The sequence below is a fragment of the Bombus flavifrons genome, unplaced genomic scaffold, assembly GCF_040668555.2.
Source record: "Bombus flavifrons isolate JBK064 unplaced genomic scaffold, iyBomFlav1_principal scaffold0036, whole genome shotgun sequence".
Lineage (NCBI taxonomy): Eukaryota > Metazoa > Arthropoda > Insecta > Hymenoptera > Apidae > Bombus > Bombus flavifrons.
The window spans coordinates 63,537-69,981 of record NW_027184781.1 but is presented as its reverse complement, the minus strand read 5'-3'; the positions used below and the strand labels follow the sequence as shown (position 1 = coordinate 69,981).

At 34.5% G+C, this 6,445-nt stretch overlaps 1 pseudogene; it reads right to left on the bottom strand.

Moving 5' to 3' along the window:
• Positions 1–605: 605 nt before the first annotated feature.
• LOC138189397 (angiopoietin-2-like) lies at positions 606–5,992 on the bottom strand (annotated as a pseudogene).
• Between the last annotated feature and the right edge of the window lie 453 nt (positions 5,993–6,445).

Sequence of the window (6,445 nt, the reverse complement as noted above, 5' to 3'; positions counted from 1 at the left end):
GTCGACTTCTGTGGGATGAAGCCGCCAGTTGGTAGTTTGAGTCATCTGGGTGAGTCGTTTCCGTTTCACTTCGATTCCGGAGCCGAGTGCTCATTAATTAGTGTTATTATTGTTATTATTATTATTGTTATTGTTATTGTTATTGTTATTGTTATTGTTATTGTTATTGTTATTGTTATTGTTATTGTTATTGTTATTGTTATTGTTATTGTTATTGTTATCGTTATCGTTATCGTTATCGTTATCGTTATCGTTATCGTTATCGTTATCGTTATCGTTATCGTTATCGTTATCGTTATCGTTATCGTTATCGTTATCGTTATCGTTATCGTTATCGTTATCGTTATCGTTATCGTTATCGTTATCGTTATCGTTATCGTTATCGTTATCGTTATCGTTATCGTTATCGTTATCGTTATCGTTATCGTTATCGTTATCGTTATCGTTATCGTTATCGTTATCGTTATCGTTATCGTTATCGTTATCGTTATCGTTATCGTTATCGTTATCGTTATCGTTATCGTTATCGTTATCGTTATCGTTATCGTTATCGTTATCGTTATCGTTATCGTTATCGTTATCGTTATCGTTATCGTTATAATCGTCTATATCATTGCTGTTGTTGGTCCTTTTGGTTTAATCATCATCGTCGCACGTTTCAAAGTATAATCCCAGCCTCTCCAACGGAACCATACGATACCTTTTATTAAATAACAGATAGGAAGAATTGTCTTTTGTCATTAAACGGATAATACGAAACATGAATGGCTGGTTGTACGTGACGACATTATTTTGTAAGCAATCATACCTTGTCGAGCGGTTAAATCCTGAGGATCGTTCAAATAAAGACCGTTTAATCCTCGTCCGCACGATTTCCACCACCATCCGCCTTTTAGCATGGAAGCGCAGTTCAACGATGACCTATCGTTGTCCCTGTGTGAAATGAAATATCGTCTCGAACGAATAGTTGACTCTTATTACGATTAATCTATCCGATATTATCCGTTCTTCAATGCTTTTTGCTCTATGCTTTCACATAACCGAAATTGTCATTTCATGCATTCTAACAAATGAAGAAATAACGTGTTACCTGTTGTACGTGGAAAACGGATTATTGTACGAACCGTACCATGGATCGTTTAATGAGTCACCGGCATTTCCGTCGTAACCGTCAATCTCCAATTTATAATATTCTCCTTCTGAATAGATTTTGAAGTGAGAGTACTGTGCGTACCTAAACGAAAGTACATAGATATATAATTTTTGTATGCGCACGGATATACGGATGTTCCGAAACGTTCTATATCTTAAATGTACAGAGAAAATCGTCTTTGAAATCCTCTCCGATCTATTCTACACAGACATTAAAACGTCCGAACTTCGCATCCAAAATCAGTTGCAATTGTAATTTTGATATTTCTTACCTTTTGTTACCTTCGAAATCTTCGAGTTCCACCCGAAGCATGTAATCTTCGTTGTTAGTTAACATGTATATGTTTTCGTTGCCAAGCCAAAACTCTCGAGCAGGATCACCAAAACCGTTTTTATAATCAGCCCAATCACGATTGAAATTTTCTCTTGGCTCGCCGAAATCGTCTCTTCTTTAAATAACCTAGGAAAAAGTGGAAATTCTTTTTCGAATTATGATATAAAAGAAGTAGGAAGATTAAATATCTTTTACCAACGAACGCGGCTGTTTATTGTACGCACAGTTATTCTTTTTCTGTAACGACCTAAGAGTATAAGCTATCGATTCTACATTGATCCTACATTGATTCTACATTGCGAAATATACTTTTTTGGGAAAAAAAGCCCGTTCTATCACACTAGTTTTATCTCGATGCATGATGCACACGCGTATATACATATTATAGTATTTGGACGAATCTCTGTTTTACCGTCCAACCTCCTTCGGCGATATCCTGCTCGCAATAAACCTTGAGAAACCAATAGGTTGTTCCACGAATTTGAAGATAATAGACACCGCTATCTCTCATGCCAGCATTTAACAAATCAACACATGAATAGTCCTGTAACGTTAAACAATATGTACATGTATTATCGTGTTTGTAAGCATTGATAATATGGAATAACGCTTTCTTTTTCTTGCGTAGATTTTTCACTCTGTTATATATTACGTACATAGATTAGTAGTTTTCTCTCTTTCTACAATATTGTTATACATATTTAATGTTTCAATTATACAATCGTATTGTAAAAACTACTTTTCTCTTTCTTTCCTTTTATTTCTTCTAGAAATATGGTATAGATTTTCAAAATTCCCATAAAGGAAGGATTAATAAAAATTTCACCGACAGGGACTTTTTACGAGCCATATTCGAACGTTTCAAAGTTGATGGTTGTACGTGATGCACATGTGTACATTATAGTGACTTTGTGTGTTATTTACGGTTTGACGAGACGAGTAATTACGAGCAACTTTAAAATGACCGTTTAAACGAAACATTCAGAATGTTAATCGATGTATTACGTAATAAATTTTTCAAATCTGAACATTTCTTTGTGTTATAGCACATACGATATGTACGTGAACGAAGGTGGGCATATGCGTAGGCATGTCGTGTATTCTATAAGTGATTTAACTATACTGTGTATGCACGATAAAATGCATATGTTTAAGATTCCTTCTTTCTCTCTCCAACCCCTTCACCCTTCCCCCTCCCTACACAATCACTCCTTTTCCGTAGTAATTGGGCCTCCCCTTGTCTACACATTCTTCACATAGAAATACAGCAGCGTTGTTGTTACGTTTACTCTCTCATCTTCTTCCGTTTCATCGCTTTCGTTCGCTTATTCGCTTACAGGGTCTTACAAGGTAACTAAACTATAGAAAAGAGAGAGGAAGAAAGAAAAAAGTATATTTGCATAAAAGTCATGCGGTATATCGATTATTCCACTTTGGTCGGTTAAAAACCAAAGAAGAAATGAGAAAAATATAAAATACTATATAAAAACTGTTTCTAATTCGTTTGAACGGTGCCGATTACCAGTGACGTTAATTGGTACGGGTTGAGAATGTTTTTGTTGTTTATTACCTTAACATCTTTGTAATTAAGGAATGCATCGGTGGTAAAGGTGGAATTTGCTGTACTTGGTTTGTTTTTGACACTTGGAAATATAACAATGGAAATATAACGATTTTTAGACGATGATCGCTGCGAACTCGGTGATAATGGGGGGCCTATTGAAGGATTGGCTGTCGAGTTGGAGAAATTAGTGGAACCAGCTATATTGCTTGAATTAATGAAATTATTGATCGATACGGCGTTCGACGAGGTCGAGGAAGACATGGACATCGACACAGACGAAACAATGGTAGTCGGATTGACCGGTAAAACGGTTGTTTCAACTGCAATGTCATCAGAGAGTTCAACGTATCTGTGAATCGAAAGAAATTCGTTCTACATGAAACATAATAATTAATTACATAGCAATGTAATAATGGTGTTTCGTTAGTTGAACGTAGTATATTGTCGCTACACTTTCTACATATTTATTTATTTATTTATTTACTAATATTCTTTTACATCGTTCTTTCACGCATCATATACCTATGTATAATAATATATTGGAATATTTACTAACAACAGATGCAATCAATTCGAAATACGATTCTTTCACATTACACGAAACGAAAGATTTCTTTTCATCGAACGGAACAAAGCAAACAGATAAAGATAGAAATACGTATGTACATTGTCTGTTATTATTAGAGAGAAAAGATTATTTCTCGAAAAATGGAATGGAACTGACAACGTCGTAAATGCCTTTGGTTTCTATATTATTTCGTAACATGGTGTATGATAATAAAAGCAAGCGAATAAAGTATCAAAGAAGGAAAACTAACCTATTGGAGTCGTATTCGACAAGGCGATCGATCGTGGGATCTAGCAGCAATTCCGCAGGTATTGGACGCTGAGCAAGGCTAGCTACATCGTCCTCCTGCTTTCGAAGTCTATTCTCCACTCCTTCTAAATTTTCGATAATCTTATTCGTTTTCGATCTTAAATCCGCATGAATTTCACTGATCGCTCTTTCTTGTCTTTGCGTTTGTGTAAGTAATTCATCGGATTTTGGCAAGAGATCGTCCACGGAACTTTTCGTGCCAACCTGTCGAAAAAAGTATAATACCTATCTATATGGAATGCCGTCAAGTGGACATGTAAAATTGTGCATGCGGTCATACAACGTGATTAACACGGCAGGTAAACAGTGAAATTAACAATTTAGCCACATCTTCTCAGCTTACCACGACGTTCCAGACTTCATCCATTTTCTCCGATACAGTCAACAATTGGATATATTTGTTCGACGAGTCGATCGATTTTACTCTGCCTTGGTGGTGGCGGCTCGGTAGTTGTCGTTGTTGTTGTTGTAACGTTGAACGCCGGTCGACCGTTCGTACTTCCTCTCACTAATATCGCATCGTGCACGTCACTCATCATGTTGTAAATAGTTCCCAAACGATCGGAAACCAAGTTTACGTGAAACTGTAACTTTCTGTCCATATTGTTTGTCGCTTGCCTTAAATTTTCTATCCCGATCGTAATGTGATTTATTACTTCATTACTCATCGCTTTAGTGATTTCGATTACGCTCATACATTGACTGGCTTTTTTTCGCTGGCTTCGGCATTTATGTCGTCATTTTGTAACAAGTTATTATCCAATTGATGTTTCAAATCGATCAATTTATTATCTATATCCGATACCTTTTGATCAAGTGACAATAATTTTTCACCAAGAGTGAAATCGGATGATGATGTATTTTCTCGCTTCTGATGGATTGCTTGTAATTTCGGACCTGTTTTGCCAAATAAATGCCAATTTATACGATAAACTTGAACAGCGAATGGCAACCGTAGAAAGAAAAGAAGAAGAAGCATCAGTAAAAAGATAAAAGTATGGAAAAGAGACAAAGAGAACGAAAAAAGGGGAAGGGGGAAATACAGGGAAAGCAGGCTTCTATACGTGTGTACATATGTAGGTATATACCTATACAATAGGTATATATAGGTAGGTACCTATAAACTACACGTAAATACAATTGTTAAGTAAACGATATAGATAAAAGAAAACCGGCTGTAAATGTAATACAATTCAAACGACAATTTGTAGTTGCGATCCATGTTTGTTCTAACCGAGTCGATCAGTCCAATATTTTTTTTTTTTTTTTTCTTTTCTTCTTCTATAGATACGTCTGTTAACGAATTTCTGTTTTTACGTATTAGCATTTTATGTACATACATACATACGTACCGCTTCTGATTTCACTGTCGTTTTTATCATCGCTCCTTTTTGTCGAGTATGCAGATTCAGTTGAAGAAAATTCAATTTGATGAGAATTGAAAAGTTTTAGATCTAATGTTCGTAGCTTTGTAATAACTGCATCGGTTTTATCGATATTATCATTCACGCGTGAATCCAAAGCTTCCACTGTTCTCATCAAGTGTTCCACCGCTTTGTCCAAATTTTCAATGTGCTTTAATTTTGATTCCAAAGTCGAAACTATAACCTCGAAAACGTTAAAGAGGTATTGCTCTCTGAAAAAAAAGTACCGAAAAGTATTACGATCAAAGAATGAAATTCGTTTTAATTTCAATTAAGAAATTTTCATTTCACTGGAGTAATGCAAAAGTAAGAATGTTCATCCATTGATTCGTTACATCTTAACTATCTCAACAATTAATAGAAATTTCAAAATATGAACAAATTATCAAATTTGATTAATATTAGTTATTATAAAAAGCTACAAAATTAATTCATCTTCTTTAAATAAATTAAACGATATTGATAATCGATACATCATTGCTATAAATGAGGAAAATGTTGCTCTATCTTATATAAAATAGTATCGGATCTAAGATAAAGCTGAATCTGAAACAACTTGCACAGATGTATCCTTTCTCTCGTTACGATGTAAACTGTAATTTTACGCAATCCATAGGTAGGTCAACAGTCGTACTCTCCATGGTTATTACGGTCCTTTCGAATCTTACAAATCTGTAAACTTTATAGTGTAATGCCTAAATTTGTAGAATTTGTATGTAATTGTATGTAATGTAAAATATAACGGCATTGTTGTCATTACTTTTACCACATGTACACGACTACTGAACGATAATCAACATACTTAAATAATTAACATACATATACATTATTAAGAATTACAACATATTTTCGTAAATTTTATCATTTATTCTCTTTTCGTAACGCACACGCGATATTCGTATTCGTATTCGTATTCGTGTGTGTATTCTCTGGTTTACTCTGGCTTTATTCGTCGAATAAAAATGTAATTTATAATAATAATTATATATAAATATAGTATGTAACATGCAATGATTATAGAATGTAGAATTATAGTAAAATATATACAGAAAGAAAATGACTCGCAAATATTTGCTCACTCGCTTTTACTAAAT